We start from the raw sequence: 17,173 nt of genomic DNA, 5'->3' as shown, positions 1-17,173 counted from the left end.
GTGATTAAACTAATTCCTGAAAAAAAGTTGTACACATATTGAAACTAGTAGCAAAACATTATAATAATGCCATCAATTTGATAATGCATTATATATAATTAAAACGACAGCGTAACAATTAAAACTTTGATGGTATAAATCAGCGCATTTCAACGGGAAACCATCACACAGAATCGGTTAATGAGAACGGCTGACTCTTAGGCAGGCATTATTAACACAGCCGTTAATGTGCAGTCATGGATTTCTAGTGATTTATTCTCGTAATAACATCACCACGGTGCTCAACCATACGAGTAGCATATATTTCTAGTATCTCTTCAGGTTGTTATATTGGGGGACACTGTCTTTATTTCTTTTTCTTACCCCTCACAATTACGCCTTCCGCATCATGTTCGTCGTAATTCATACTTCGTCTTCCTCTGCATGGTTCTCTTCATCACGACCATCAACTAAATAATGTCACAAAGAAATTTTTAAATTATTTTCCCCTCTCCTTTACGTTCCTTTCTTTGCTTGTATCTTTTACATCATCATCCCTTTACCCATTCTTCGGAGTCTCTTATATCTCCACTAGTCACTACGTTTGTCAATTTTCATCGTTCTTCTTAGATGATACCATATTTCCATCGATTTTTATCTGCTTTCCAGTGTTGCTCTCAACCATCTCTTGCACCAACAAAAACCTCAGCTCCATATCTGTTTCCGTAAGCCGTTGCTTGTTATCTAGGTAAAAATGCTCTTCTAACTGTGATTCTCCAAGCAGAAAGCCTCCCTCATTTGCGTCAGTCTGCTTCGTTTCGAGGCTTTCGCCAGTGACCCGGTTCCCCAAACTACAAGATTCTCCCACTGGTTGAAATTTTATCTGTGTAGTCCTGCAAGGTCACATGTAATTCTAATGCAGTGCTTGAGACGTTATTTAATTCCCTTAACCTACGAAATTTATGCTCGTACTACCAATGTGGGGTTTTTAAAGGAGGCATCTGGCGATTGGTTTGACACGGCTGCACTGAATGTACATTATAAATATTTCCGTTCAAAGAAGGACAACCGTACTTTTCGAGAGTCATTTTTCCTGATAGATTCCTTCGAAGATTCAACTAGGTGATGTTCAGGGGTGCCGGCGAGGTACTGCTTGCAGCGCTATTTGCATTGTGCGTAGCACGTGGGCGCAATATATAGGTAGCGTTTAGATAATTTTGCTTTCCACGACTCTTTGCCAAAATCTACCAGAGGTCCATTAACTGATGGTCCTACTTCCAAACTGAACAGTAGTTCAGTTGTCATTTCCAGGCGATTATACATTGGTCCAAAACGTTTTCAAGAGTTCGCACACGTTCGATTCCCATAATAGGTAATCAACCAGTTTGAGACAATTAAAATAAAAATAAACACAGTAATCCACCCTAAGGTGGGTTTGGTGGGTGACGGTAGAGTTCACCCAGTACTTAGCCCGACGGCGTGTGAAATTCACTCATCAGGGTAGGGGAGCCAGTTTCTTTTTCTGTGCCGGTTGTGATTTCCCAGGAAGATCTGTTACCCGAAAAATCACATAGCTTTGGTGGAGCTGCAGTTGTTCGGAGAGGCTTGCCCGGGCATCGGACCCGGGCCCTCCGGTCAGTAGTCCAATGCTCTACCCCTATCGTTCGTGGAAAAAATGGCATCTTAAATCTAACTGTTCTAGACTTAATCTCTCTAATTTTATTGACATGATCTCTCCTAACGCAGTGCGATGGGGGTAATAATACATTTTCAACATCACTGCTAAAGAGACCTCCTTCCAATTTATGCAAGAGCTTCAAACGATTAGTTGTCATCTATTAGAAGTTTTCTGCCTTCCATCAAAATTACTAACATCGAACGTTATGCATAATATCGGCATCATTGAAACCACCTAGTCAACTGTTTGGGGTAGATATATTTCTCTAGCGTACATTTGTGATGTATCGATAAAATAATGAGATGGCATAATCAAAGCCCTTGAGCATAACAGTTATTTTCCATTCATGCATTCTCCTATGTGCGCAATTAAAGTAACACCTTCAGAATTCATCAATCCTTAGACGATTTGACTCAATTCTCTAATAAATTCTCCTGGCTTTTCAATTCCATAAATGGATGTTCTATCGACATTTTTATTCGTTTTTTCTATGAAAGACATAAATAAAATCCATATCCAGCATAAGTGGATATTTTTTCATTTATGAACAGGTCATTCTGGAGCCGAAGTGATTGTTTATCACATACCAATATCATTCGATTACCGTTCAAGACAAAATTTAGACGATTTGGAAGAAATACCCAAGCTATGAACTAAGCGCCCTCCCTATGCAAATCATCAAGCAAACAACATCCTGCTACGGTCGTCGAGTAGATTCATTATGCCTCCTATCTAGCAGGTAGTCACAACCTCGCATTCAGCAAACAATACCCCGTTTGTCAACGTTGGGAAACTCCACAGCACCGAATTAATAGACGTCGTTCAAGAGAACCGCGAGATAACGGGAGGCCACCCCACCGTTCCGATTTGCGGCGGTCGGACCGCCCCGCCGAAGCAGGAGCGGGCCGAGAGCAGCCGGAGTTGTCGCTGGGTGCGCAGGAGAGAGAAGAATCCGGGGGTGGAGGAGGCACTTACCAGTTCTCTCCTGAGGTGCAAGGTTACCGGCGAGTCGAGGCGGGGGAGAGGAAGCCGTCTTAGAGCCTGCTGCAGCTTCCCGCCACTGTTAGAAGGATTAAGCAAGCTAACTTCAGCTAAGGTGAGTGCGGCAGAGGCGCCCCGCGCTCCCTGGGACCGAAGTCCCCGACCCGTGCGGGAAGGACTCGAGGAATTCGTCGAGCCCGGCAGTTGTGACGTCGTGACCAAAGATCGGGATTGGCCACGGTCTTTGAGAGTAGACGAGGTTCGACTATCGGGAGAACGTAATAAACCGCGGATCGGCGGCTCATTCACTGGTTTCCCACCAGGCGGGTCCGAGTTCGAATTTGGTGATGGTAGCATTTTTCCAAGTTGTCCAGATCCATGCATGGGTGCTATGTGGAAATCACTTCAACCGGCCGTCAGATGGGACGTTATACTGTGTGTGACCCCTTAAATGCCTCTCGTGAGGCTAATGCCGAAATCGGGTTTTCCTCCACCCATTCTTCCTCTTTTCTCTGGAAATCCAACCACTGCCAAATTACCCGCCCGCCACTAATGGCGCACAATGCCTCAACTGTCGGTTTCTGGCAAAAGAAACAGTTATATTGGCGATATCATTCATTGTTCACATCAAGGGACTTTCCTAAGCACGGATAAAGTCGTCCAGGGAGGTAGTTGATTCTCAAAGTTAAGTAAATTTACAAGCGCTTGCAGATTGTTCGTCTAGAACTTCCCCTTGAAAATAAATTTTATATTTATCACTCGTCTTAAGTTCATATCTAATTTAAAATCTCGAAAATGTAATTTCATTGTTTTTTTCATTCAATATTTCGGTGGTACTTAGGTATTTCCTGATTGCAGCAGTGTCTGACTCGATCTATTTCCCCGATATGTATCCGTGGAACTTGGCACCGTGGATGCCTTCGCCTTAACAATTTCCCTTGGCGGAATTTGAACCCGAGACCTGCGTATTGTAGTAACCGGGTGGAATATATTTGATATCACTTGACATAATATATTTATTTGATTTCACCGTGGAGAGGCGATATAACTTTTTCAATACAACAACTAAAGGTAGAATTTGAGAGACCCTTAATAATCCACAATTTATGATAGAGGCAATTCCCGGAAATCTAACTTCATCATCACTGAAAATTTGCAATGTATTTCAGAGGGTTAAATAATGAGGCTATTGGCTGCCCTGAAGCTAAATAAAACTGTCATTATCAGAAGGAGAATTCTGAGGAAGTGAACTAGAGAAAATAAATGAGAGCCATTTTTCAAGGACTTAATGGGGGTAGAAAATATACAAAGCTAAAGATTGAGTTATTATAGTATGTAGTATAGTGTTTGAGGATATTTTTATACTTAAGGAGGACTTAGGAGTACAGTATTGAAGCCCTGGTTCCAGTGATTCCAATATGAAGGCATTAGAGCATCTGTCTACGTTTTACCACGCTAGCCCCCACGAGGGTGTGCGGCAGGGTATGTCGAGGTAGGGTGCTTATAATCTTCATCCCGTACCTTTTGCATTGTTTCTCCAAAATATTCAATTGTAACCTTAATCCCATGGCTATCTGGCTAAACATTGCTTGATCATCTAACTGACTAAATCATTCCGCCGCCTGGCTTATATTTCCAGCTCATCTTTCCCATTCCACTCTTAAAATTAGATAGGTAGATATTGTAGTACCGTGCAAGCCACGGATAGGGTGTGTGGCAGGGGGTGAATGCACATTAGACTAATTTTGACCTGAATATTTTTATCCTACTAAGGTCGGTCAATGTTATGCTGATCCTTTATCATTCTTGGAAAAAAGACATCTTAAATCTATCTCTTCGACACTTAATCTGTGTAATTTTATTAACACGTTGTTGCCTAATGCAGTACGATGGGGGTAATAATACATATTTCACAATCACTGCTTAAAAAGCATCCTTCCAATTTATACAAAAGATTTAAACTGTAATTTAACCTTCACCTTTCGAGTTATTCCAAAGCTTACTGCTCTAATATTTTGAATACGCCACTAATTTTATCACAAAAAGGTTTTACAAATCTAGCTCCTCTAGGCTGCACGCGATCCGATTCGGCAATCAATCCTACTTCGTGAGGATCTCATATACGCACTAGCAGCATATTCTTATGAGGCCTAACCAGCGAAAGATAACATTTCTCTTTGGCTTTTTCTTTACATTTACCCAGTACTCTTCTAATAAATCTTAATTTTTTGTTAGCTTGTTCACATCGTATTCGATGTGAACAAGCTAACAAAAATTATGTGCATGTGTTTCACCTAGGAGAGCTCGTGAGTGAGGGTAACGCCTAAGTATTTAATCGAGTCTACACATAATATTTCCTCGACCTAAGTGCTGAAAAGTTCGGACAACCCTGGGACACTCTCCTGCCTATCATGTTCCATCCTGATCCCCACGTGCCGTTTTATTTATGTGCTAGTTTGAATAAGTAGCCCATCCATCCAATCTACTCCTGTATTTTGTAATATTTCCACAAACTCTGTTCTCTCTCTCGATCAAATGCCTTCTCGAAACCCACGAAACAAGGAAAAGGATCCTGATTGCAAAGATTAAGAAATCATAATCAAATTTTATGTCCTTTTCTGCACATGTTTCCATACTGAAATTTTTACGCGCAATCTAGGTTGCGGAATAAAAAAATTTCATGTGGAAAAACAAGGAGGTTTCCTCTGAATACACATGTAAAACGTTTCCACAAAAATTGCCTGAAACTACCCGATTAGGCAATTTACGAGCATTCATAAAATGAATGGAGATTTAAGCAAGATTTTTTGACTGCACCAACTCTGGTGCATTGTCATGACTTTGAGTTGTGTAAGAGAAAAGCCAAATCCTCCGCTAATTTAATCAAGGTGTCAATTTTCCGAGGCATTGTTGTTACCTCGGTAAACTCGAATGGCCTGTGCATTTCTAGCTAGCTAAACTGGCACTAGACTCTCTTCGTGACTAAAGAATCTCCCACTTTAGCTTATATTTTTGTGAAGCCTCCGCAGAATCGTGTTCATGAATATATTTCTATTCCCGTTTTCATCGGCGTATTAAGTTTATGAAAACACAAAAATATCGTTGGCTTTGCAGTTGATCTCCTCAGATGAATGGGACGTCCAAACTGTTGTGTTACAGGTATTGAGCAAACATCATTCGCGGGTGAAATCCTGATTTTAAATGTTTTCTACCTACCTTATCAAATATTTTTTCTGCAGTTTCAAGCTTCATCACATTCAATTTTGTTTTGCGATAATTCCTCTAATTCCATTGAATGGTGAAATTATTTTTCTTCGTCTAAACAAAATTTTCTTCCATGTATCCAACATACCTGGCGGTTTTTCCTAACATTGCCTAACGCATACGAAATGGCATCTGTTACCTTATTTTATTTCAATATTTATCCTAATGAAGTTGGAGGCAACCCGAAGATTCCTCATTTGAGGGTGCCACATGAAAAATTTGAGGCATGTGTGAGTTATTGAGCTTCAAATTGTCATTAAAATGTATTATTTAGATATGACTGGATCCCTCTTATTCCAAATTAACCCTAAACTATTGCTTAATCCTGAGATAGTGACCGGCCATAGGCTAACGCGTTTTCCCTTTTATTTACTTTACTCTATTGCCAGCAAATTGCCTAACATTGGTCCTTAAGTGGAAGCATAAGCAGTTAATATGTACTAGGAAGAGTTGGGGGTCTATGTGGCATGCTGGATATTTCTCTTGCCTCTTTTACGCACGTGTCAACAATGACTCCTTTTGTGTGGGAGATAAGAATTTCATTAGGTAACCTTCTCTGTAATGCGAGAAAAATAGTTTGGATTTTTCTTTCCGCGAGCGATTATTCTTTGCCAGGTCAAAATCTTTCTTGAAATCCTAAGCATATTGCATTCAAATGACCACCCTTTTTCCTTAACTTTACAATGTGATTGAAAATGACCCCGCTTTTATACATAATGTACTCATTTTGAACCCGTGTTCATTCGGCTTAAAATTTCTCAATACCTTCTAGAGAGGGCACCGCTAACAATATGGTGTATTCTCTTTCAAGATTTCAAAGTTGATGATATTTCGAGGTCGGTAATTACCAGGATCTTCTTTAATGGCTCCTTGGTAGATAAGAGTGGTGTGGCATGACCTCCAATCGCGGGATACAGAGCCTTTTGTCAGAGACGTACGAGTAGGGCCTTCTAAGTGATGCTCGATGCTTAGAGCAGTCTCCTTTAGTGCTGTACTCGTAGCAGGCACTTTTCCCGGAAGGAGGAATTAATTGTTTTGATGTTTCGGAATTGTTATGCAATCCCCATTTACGTTGTATATTCATGTCGCTCTTTCGCATTTCAGGTGCTTGAGGATATTCCTGTTGGTTCGTCAATATTTTCCCCATGCGCTCCCATTTCATATTGTTGCCATTATATTACGTGGTCGTTAAAAATCACGCCTTTTTTTCTCACTTATAAGTTCCATAGTTGACCCTGGTATTTCGTATCGTCACTTCCGCCTCCATGATGTAACGCATCCATAATGTCACACGTATCCAAACGGGATGAATCAGAGCCGCCAAATATTAAATGCCACATTGCGTAACATTAGATTACATTTAACGGAAGCCAGGTGAAATTATCGGATCATGCGACATATCCTTGACCTTAATCGCGTAAGTATATGTATTGGTAGTTATTGGGCGGTTCTTGCAAAACCAACCCTCGTCGCTTCTTTAAATTGGCTCAAAATCTATCAGGAAGTAGCTAAACCCAATAAATCATATAATCCTCCCCACTCTATAGTCAATGGCCCTCCATTTTCTATCCATAATTAACTCCATCTTCTCTTACATCATATTCACCTATGCCTACTTCTCGTCCTTCCAAAAGTATTTCGCAAGATGGTATGGATCGTGTTCGGCGAAATATTTCAATGGAAAATAGAGGATAAATACAAAAAAGAGACGAATGTATCGCTGCAGTGTTTTTCCGTAAGGTATTGGCCTCCTCAGAGATTTGGTGAGTCCAAAATTAAGTTTGTATAAGTGAGAGAACCCAAGAGTTTTCCAAATGTACGGTCAAATAAGAGCCCCAGTCTGACATGGTTTAAGTATCGTTCAGAGAATTCCACACGATGAAAGTGGAAGGATGAAAAGAAAAGATAGAGAACAGAGAGTAGTGGAGGCGGATTGGGCATGAGGCCAGAGCTCATCCCGAACTGTGACGGCGGAGGAAAGGAAGGATACGAAGAGTTTCCAAATAGACATATACTTGTACATACACCTAACCTAAGATTATTGTACTGGGAACTGATTTCGAGTTATCACCACATAGGTACCTACTCATTCCAAATTTTCTCTTTAATTAATTTAAGTCACCATCAACAAAATGATATTACTAATTAACAAATCTGCAGTGGCCTTCATCCTTAAGACTCCTCTCATCCCGGTACCATGGCATCAGCGTTGTATGATGTCTCTCGGATGAGTATCAATGTATCCTTAACTTGTTTTTATTCTCTAAGCACCTAACAGTAACCCCCAAGCAAACTATACCTATCCTATCCATAAATTACATAATAACAGAGTCACAGTTTGCCTTATGAAGTATATAGTGGAAAATTATGACCACTGAAAATCAACCAAATCAGCAGTTACGATGTCAGAAGCGTATGTCGCCATCACGATGGGATCTCTCAAATCTCGTTATTTTTAATTAAAACAAGAATTTAGTTTATTTCCACCTAAATATTTGAAATTGCTCAAAATCATTTCTAAAAAAAATCATCAAATCTTCTGGCTGATTGGTAAGAACAATGGATAAATTGAATGGAAAAAATAAGTATAGCTATAGGTAGCTGATTAAACTTCAGATATGTTTTTGTTCCTTATTGCCATTTCATAATTTAAACAACCCAGTGCAATATCTTCGTTCCTTCTAACCCAGAAATGAGGACGCAGTAGAGCTGATTGGCAGCCGTCACAAAAACGTGCGCATGTCACGAATGAGTCTTAGCTCGATTCCATACGCTGGGTTGGGCACACATGCGCGTAAAAATACTGGGCTGCAACAGTAGCAAAATTATGCGATCTTTAAATCGCTTCTTCGCATGAATGTGACCTTATATATTTTGCTGATTGGCTTTTGAGATAATGACCGTTTCGATTGTTATCTGCATTTGAAGTGATGGTTGAACTGACGGCGAGAAATAACCAAATAAAAATCTGGCTGTAATTCCTTGTAGACTTTCCGTGACATTTAGAACCTCCTCATTAATACCACGTATTTTGTACATCCATCTGGCCCAGCAGGGCTGTCCTTACGTTGTATTCAGGACGCGAAATGACCCCAACCGTGAAAAATGAACCTACAAACGCGAATAAAGTTAAGGAGTGCCTTGGAATGACCATTTAGGATCATGTTTAATTAAGAATATGCGACGGGTTTCTTTTCTTAACACATCGTGGTAGGATTTGAACAATAATCAGGCAAAGCATACAATCTTGTACTTATAGCCATAATTCAAATTCTAATCTCAGAATTTTTTTCAGGAGTGGACGTATACCTAATGCAATTAGAGCGAGAAAGACTAGGAACGGTGGGATGTATTTTTTAAGGCAGTCGCCACTCATTTATTTGTATTTTATTTTATATTAGGATTCGAATTGATATCCAAATACTTTGGTTTTATGCGACATTTTTGTGCTCGGGTTTTGAAAATGAACTAATTTTACCGACTTCAAATAATTAAAACTGAATACTATAATGGTGTAAGGCAAGGTAAAGAGTAGAAAGTAAATGTTACAGGGTTAATTCAATGAACTAAGACATATGTCCCCACATATTAAAAGATAGCAAGCGAGTGTGAGAGTTTTAGAGGCACTGGAGTTACTTCTTATGTTGATAGATTTATCAGGGCCCTTGGGTCTCGTATGTATCTTCTGATTTTTCCAAAATGATAAGTAGAGAGGAGCAATAGATATAAATTCCCGTTCATCCCTGGAACAATAATAGCAAAACCAAAGCTACGCACCTTGTTATTTGACACGAAAACTTAAATGTAATCCTGTGACTAAAACTCTCGCTGCCTGTACGATTACAGGCTGATGTTCTTACACTATCTACAACGTTCAGCGTGGTGTTTCGCTAGCTAAGAATACAGCCAAAAAAATACAACCGCATTTTCAATGGAATGTGGTCCATAATTTAAAAACTGTTCGTAGAATATATTGCAGTATGAAACCAGATTTTAGTATCAGCAGACTGAATCATGTAATAAAAAGATTCATTTGAAAGGCCCATTGTCCTATGAGTTTTTTATTAATTTCGGAATAATTGTTTTCTTTACCAAATTGTTCATCTTCACTATTATTTATTGATAGGCTAAACAGTTCGTCGACGATCAAAACTTACGTTAATTGAGCCTGAAAACAGTTCGTTTGCTGGTTTTCACCTCATAATATATTGCCAGATATTTTAACGTCATTCATCTCTTTAAAGCATTTTATGAGACACGATGAAAGCCTCGATCCTTTAAATAACAAGTTTGATTCATCGAATAAACTAAATTCTTCTCTGAAGACAGGCCATGCTCTCGGTGATTTATTATTTGGCGGATAATTTTCAATGAAAATATAAATGACAGTGGGATTGTCTAATGAAAAAAAATATTTTTCCCGAGAGGAGTATATTGAGTCATAAATAGTACAATCAAAATAAAAATACTACCACTATATAGAACTTGATATCGCTAGGATAGGCAATTGTGGGAACTGGATTGATTGTTCGGTATTGAATATTGATGGAGGGAAGTGAAACGAGACTGAAAAAGTTGATTAAAGGAAATTAGGAGGAAGTATTCCATTAAGGGATGTGGCCAAGGGAGGATGTGGGGAAAAAGCGCAGTCAATCGATGGAGATGTATTCTCAGGACTTGAAAAGGGGTCGTGGGTGAGAAAATGGATTATTACTCGGCATTGTTTCTTCTTTTTGAAACTTTTAAGTATTTTCAGTCACGAAAAACACTTTACATTTCGTAATTAGCAGTTGTGATTTTTTTAAAGCAGCAAACATGAGTTTTATGAAAATCTATGTTGTCGCAATATAATAGCTTACAGCAAATTTAACGAATCAACGATGGTAATTATGACTAGATGATGACAATATCAATTGAAAACATTATTGTGCCACAAGCAAATTTACTGTGCATAAATGTATTTTTTCAAAAAAAGAAAACTAGTTATACAGATGTACTTTTATGATAATATTACAAAAAAACTACGTATATATACATATATATATATATATATATATATATATATATATATATATATATATATATATATATATATATACTCATATAATGATACTCTAGCAATTTACGACCTATACATTGAGATACATGCATGCAATTACAATATTTCCGCAAGAAATAGGGAAAGCAATTCACGATGTGCGGTCGTGTATTTTTGTAGTGCAGTTGTTGTTTTAAAATGTAGTCTTTGCATGGCGTTGGAGAATTTCCAGTGAATCCCTACAGTTTGCTCCGTTTACAGTTGTGTGTGCTGATAGGACATGCTGATACACCATTCCCTGAATATTGAGAAATAATATGACAATGATTTTTCCGTCACTTTGGCTTTTTTGTGTTGGTTATGTCGGAGTTTTTCACAAAGAGCTTTCTTGCTTACTCTAAGGACCATAATGATGTGGCTAAGTTTCATCAAGAGTGATAAACTTGGAATAAACTCTTCATCTTCCTATATCATCAATTGAACTACGAACAAATCTGCACGTGAACGCCCTGTTGCTCGGGTGTGAGCAGTCCCGGAACCGTGAACAGTCCCGTGGGCAATTTTTCTATTACCAACGCGTAGGCGACAACCAATGAAACTGTCAATAGTTCTGATAGTCCTCTTAACATTATTCGACGATCTTCATTCGCAATGGCGATATCCGTGCTAATGTTTACTTTCGCAGGAGTAGTGACTGGAGCTCCGGGTCCACCATCCTTTGACATGTATTGCCTTCCCTCTTTAAAAATTTAAAACCATCTCTTGGCTGAGCTATCGAGAAGAATAGACCCCCCTTAAGCTTTCTGTTGCATTACTCAAGCCTCGGCTGACGATTTGTTCAATGGAAAGCAAACTTTCAATGCAGCACATTCCTCCTCTTGTGTTACCCCCATCGTTACCATAGGCGAACTGAATTTGCTTCAATTTGCAACGGCAGACGCAATGCTGGAGTCAAAAATCAATTAAACTTTTGCCAAATATGCGTTACAAATAAAGGTAAAAAAGTAGCATAAAATGAAATTTCTGCGCTGTGAATTATGCTATTAAAAATTTAGGTCATATTTTATCGAGTAGTTCTTGAATGCGCAAGTGACATGGACTAGTAAAGTGATTCGTAGCTTTGAGAAACGGGCCCCAGGTGATAAGAAACGTTATTGACGTATTTTTTCGCCCATAAACGATTGGGTCAAAAGGTTTTGAGACAAGAGGCCCAGCGAGAGGATTACTTCCGACGGCACGCAGCCATTGGGAGTGAGGGAGTTCGACGGAAATTTTTTCCGCCGTCCCTAAGGGCTGGCCACGGCTAACCGAGCCTCCGCCGTCGACCCACTGGGGCAAGGGCAAGGAAGCACGCGGGAGGAGAGGGGGAGAGGATCGGTTAAGGAAGGTCACTTTATGACATAATTCGAACACGTCTCGCTGATTTGTGATGGGAGGAGGGCAAGGAGGGGTGGGGGAATGAAGTCGTCGTGGAGGACGGACTTGGGGTGGCGGGCGGGACGCAACTCTACACGCTTTCCGCTGGACATCGCACGCCACTTGACTCCTGGGAGCGGCCATCGCCGGCGCGTAATCACCTTCATCCTGCTGCTCCAATCGGTTGCTCTACACCACACGTGGATTATTCGGTGTGGCGTCGTCGTCGGCGGCGGCGGCCTTCTTCCTAGCGTGTATGTCCCCTCTGGCCTCAGCCGATATCCAGCACCCGCGACGCCCCAGGCATCTTCCCGAAAAAAGACCTGACCACTCGCGCTGACACACATTAAGGTTTTCTCTTTTCAACTGCAGTCTACCGGTCAAGGTAGGTTTTCGTCGGCCATGTATATAAGCATATGCATAAGTAGTGCTGAATACATTCTTCAGGAATAAATATTTTTTGTCGTGTGACAGACCTCTTTAATTTGCTCATTAGTTCCTTCAGTTTTCACTTGAAAAAACCCGCTAAAGAGTTGGGAGCAAAGAATTCATAAAAGGAGCGCAGCGAGTCCAATATTTCCTGTTGTTCAAAATTTGTTTCACTATGCGTTAAAATTCTCTGGCGTCATTTATATTCGAAATAAATAATTCATTCCTCTTAATGATAACGCTCTTGATTAGCATTTTACTAGCGCATATGAAACATTAACTTAAAAATAACATGGTGAATATCTAAACATTAAAATGTAATTAGGGGAAAATACGAATCATATATTAACAAAATTTGCAAATGAAATAAATTTATTTCCGGAGGTGAGCGTGCTGCCACATCATAGAAATGTGAGTTCAAACAACCAAGGGTAATTTTCACAAAAAATGTGCTCCAGCTATAGAGGCAATAGAAAATTTATGCTGTGGAATTCAATATGTGGCCTTATTTTCAGAAAAGTATTTTATCTGAAAAATTATGGTCGTATTAGAATTTACCTAAGTCTGGTCTAAGCGGTCTCTGTTATTACAGTTCTATGATAAAGATAGTCGAGTTAAATACAAACGAGGACGCGATTCTATGGTGCTGTTCAAAATAATTCTCCAGAAATGGGTCGGGGAATCTGAGGCATGGTTCATGCATTTAAACCATGAAAGCGAAGTAAAATACTATATAGTGAATTACACTGCGCATCTTTTCATCAGTTTTACGGCGAAGACAATTCGCAACGTTATGTCCGGTGCCATATAATATGCTGCAAATTTCACTCTAGGTATGTCAGCGGTTTAATACTTCTCCGGCACAACGGGACGGGCGCATTATCAATGAGTAACGGGAAGATAAACGAATGTGAGCAGTCACAATTTTTTTTAATTAGGGAAATAGTGACTTGAACGGAGAGGGATGTAAAATATAATGTTGAGATATGCTTGTGACAGTAAGGAGGTCGCGTATGACAAGACAACGGAAGTATAAAAGAAGTCTCCATTCGCAAGAGATCCTGAAATTGAGGCTGTGCTAAGTAATAGCAGGGATGGCGAAAGTGGAGCGTGTAAAAGGGTGGAGCGTTGGAATTCAAGTCTGGACGAAAGATATAAAAGGTCAAAAGTTGAGGTGACACTAACATGGTAGCAGAATTTTTCAAGTTTGAATCAGATTTTTCTAAGGACAGAGAAGGGAGGTAGGCGTAAATGCATCTAAAATAAAAGCAGTCGTATCTCAAAAGGGAAATGAAGAGAATGATTCCATAAAGGTAACTTCAATTGATTTTTGTTTATAAAATTCATCAAAGGACAAGCAGTTCACGGAACTACGCAAGTACTCTGAAGTTGCATAACTTAGCGAGAATCTATTAAAAATTTAACCAAACGCATGAACCTCAATATAAACTTCTCGAAGCAGCAAGTTCGTTAGGTTATTGAATGGATGATACACTTCACATCGTATCTAGTAAAGTTTGCGGAAGTTGCCCGGCAGGGAGAAAGGTAGTAAATGATACGTAATTTTGGGCCTTAACTTTTCCTTGAGCATTTCGTTGCCTTTTAACTTTATCAGCGGAAAGTATGTCATTACTCGGCCCATCCGCCTGTCGTCGAATGTCAGAATTATGATAGAAAATACCACTGTAAATAATACTCTTGATTCCCCCAAGGGGGAACAGCGGATTTTCCTAATTTTGGTCTTCACCAACGGCCGTAAATCTCTTTCACGGGTTTTTATGGACTCATTCTGTTCCGGAAAACTCTCTCACTAAGTCCGGGAATTCTTTTATAAGGGACCCTTATGCCATGCGCTTAAATGAGGACGTTTTTAGTGCGATAGTACCCACTTGAGTCGCACCATTACACTTGAAGCTTGCCGAAAAATTGCTTAATCTTGTCCAATTAGATATTCTTTAAATGAAGTTAAAAGATGATCAAATTTTGCTAAAAATTTCATTTGCCACTTTGACATATACGTATTATCTCTCATTGCGACGGCCCATTCTTCGGATGTGGTTGAAAAATTCCTTATTTATATTAGGGCATTTAACCACATCTTGGTAACGATTGTGTCATCGTCATCACGGGTTGAAGTTCTAATATGAAGTTCCAATATGCGTATCTCTTCATCTTCTTGTATATAAAAATATCATGAGTAATTATCAATTCTCTCCCGAGCGACTACTGCAACGGGAACACCAAATGGAATGCATAGACTCGATTAAATACTTGCGTTTCCCTCACTCACGACCTCTGCTGGGTGCAAGATATACGGGGATTATGTGGACAAGCTAAAAAAGATTAGGAATTATTAGAAGAGTGCTCGGTAACTATGATGAAAAGGTCAAAGAGAAATGTTATCTGCCGTTGGTTAGGCCTTATTTAGGATATGCTGCGAGTATATGGCATACTCACAAAGTTGGATTAATTGCCGAATTGGATCGTGTGCAGCGTAGAGGAGCTAGATTTTTAAAACTTTGTTAAGTTAAACTTATTAGCGTATCCAAAATATTAGAGCAACTATGCTGGGAATCACTCACGGAGCGAAGTTTAAATTACAGATTGAAGCTCTGGCATAAATTGGGAGGTCTCTTTAGCAGTGATGTTGAAAATGTATTATTACCCCCATCATACTATGGTAGGTGAGATTATGTCAATAAAATTAGAGAGATTAAGGATAGAATAGATAGATTTAAGGTGTCATTTTTTCTACGGACAAGTCTCATATCCATAGATACGTGGAATCTATACATATGGGTCTCTTATTTCTAATGAATCGCTTCCTTATGTCTATCTTAATGCTATTTGGCCTTAGTTATTGTGTCTTCTATGATAGAAAACCTTATTCACCATTCCTATTCTCCTAACTATATCCCCCTCACTTCTTCCATTGCTAGTAATATTTCTGCCTTAATACCAAAATTCTTCCATTTATACGGGTGTGTCTTTACTAGTACTAGAAGATCATATTCCGTACTTCGATCGTTGACGGTTACTTTACTTTATCTTGAGGCTTGACGAATTCCAAGACACTGCGGGAGATGCCGCGACAGTAACTTGAGTGTTGAGGTTTAACATTTTCATCTCGTTTTCCATGGTTTCTATTATACTTGCCAAATCACCTTTCCGACGTATGTCTTACGAATGTCTAACGGGCCCTTACAAAGAGTAAAAAGATTAAATTGCCGTCATGTAATTTTAGTACGACCTCTATCAAAAACCATATACACTTACTCTATAATATTAATTTTGCATATGAATTATTATATGATACGGATTTCATGAGAATTCGAACAGGAAAGAGTAAATAGGGCAGATATGCATGCACATTCCTGGTTGATTTGCCTCATATATTAATCGTATGTTGCAGTCGTATTATAGTAAATAAATATATATTATTAAATAAATGTTAGAGCTGAAAGAAAAATTAATTATTAAAATTTAATTGCAAAATGGAGAGATTTACTAGCCTTAGTCGTGCCCATCAAAAGAAATATCATGACGAAAATATTTACACAGGTGTAACCAGCTCGATTTCTACGTAAATTTTGCAAGGAGATGCAACCCACTAATAGGGGTGAGCTTTTTGGCACTGGATCTCCACTTTGTGTTGAAATAAAATCAAGAGAACATTCAATTTTCACTAAAGTAATCCCGAGTCAAAGCAAAGTATCAAACTAAAAATTATACGTTCCATGGCCTTGCATGTGGGGCGAATGAGTGTGTGGGAAATACGTAAGTCTATAATTTATCGGTTTCTTCCTCTCTTCACTTTTAAATATAGGTCTTATATTAGGCGTTTTCTATTCGCTGGGAACCTTGTGATCTACTAGGGTATTCTTCAATATGATTTATAATTAATAATTATAAATTAGCGTCGCAATTTTCGACGCTAGTATCGAGGTGGTATTTGATCGGGTCCGTAGGTTTTGTTGGAGTTAATATTTTTCAGCAAACGTTAAATTGCATTACATGAAATTAAAATTGAGGGCATCGATAATTCGGAAACGATTTGGTATGCTATCGGATATCTATGGTGAGACATTGTTGAAGATGTGAGGTTAAGACGCATTGTTGAAAGGAAGATTTAAACAAGTTTGCCTTTTACAAACTGCTGGTTACTCTTTCGTCTTTATCTTTTTGGGTGAATTAACAATTGACTAATTTCCCTGAACCTCTCTGACATAGGACCAAAATACTTTTGGATTCTCGTTTAAATTTTCAGCTGGTCTTTTCCTTTTGAATTCTCTTAACGCTCTCTAAAATTCTTTCTTAGCACTCGGTAGTCATATTAAACGATTCATTGAGTCCTCGTTTGAAATCTGAATGTTTGAAATCGGTGCAGT

The sequence above is a fragment of the Hetaerina americana genome, unplaced genomic scaffold (genome assembly GCF_022747635.1).
Source record: "Hetaerina americana unplaced genomic scaffold, ioHetAmer1.1.p SCAF_7, whole genome shotgun sequence".
Classification (NCBI taxonomy): domain Eukaryota; kingdom Metazoa; phylum Arthropoda; class Insecta; order Odonata; family Calopterygidae; genus Hetaerina; species Hetaerina americana.
The sequence above is the reverse complement of the archived record's forward strand: the minus strand, read 5'-3'. Positions refer to the sequence as shown.